This window comes from Penaeus monodon, chromosome 34 (genome assembly GCF_015228065.2).
Source record: "Penaeus monodon isolate SGIC_2016 chromosome 34, NSTDA_Pmon_1, whole genome shotgun sequence".
In the NCBI taxonomy this organism is placed as follows: Eukaryota; Metazoa; Arthropoda; class Malacostraca; order Decapoda; family Penaeidae; genus Penaeus; species Penaeus monodon.
In genome coordinates, this window is record NC_051419.1 from 2,065,802 (window position 1) to 2,066,052 (window position 251).

Here is a 251-nt window from a genome sequence, read left to right on the forward strand (position 1 = left end):
CTTTAAAACTTTCACCTCCTTTATCGTTTCTATTTTATATCATTGTCCGTAAAGGATACTAAGGATACACCATAATATTGCCATTAATATTATTTCAGACACCATTAACCCCCTATGGTGGACTTGGGACGAACGCTGCTCACTTGGCGGATGCAAAGAAAGAATTACGGAAAATGACATATTCTTTGATGAATGAAAATAGTGTCGGTATCACCATCATCATCATTTTAACAAACCTCGAACAGAGCCCA

At 37.1% G+C, this 251-nt stretch overlaps 1 protein-coding gene across 1 annotated transcript in view; it reads right to left on the bottom strand.

Annotated features, from left to right (window-relative positions):
* Positions 1–251, bottom strand: part of LOC119594516 (alcohol dehydrogenase class-3-like) — a gene marked incomplete at its 3' end in the record, with an annotated part of 11,191 nt that overhangs the window by 1,517 nt on the left and 9,423 nt on the right.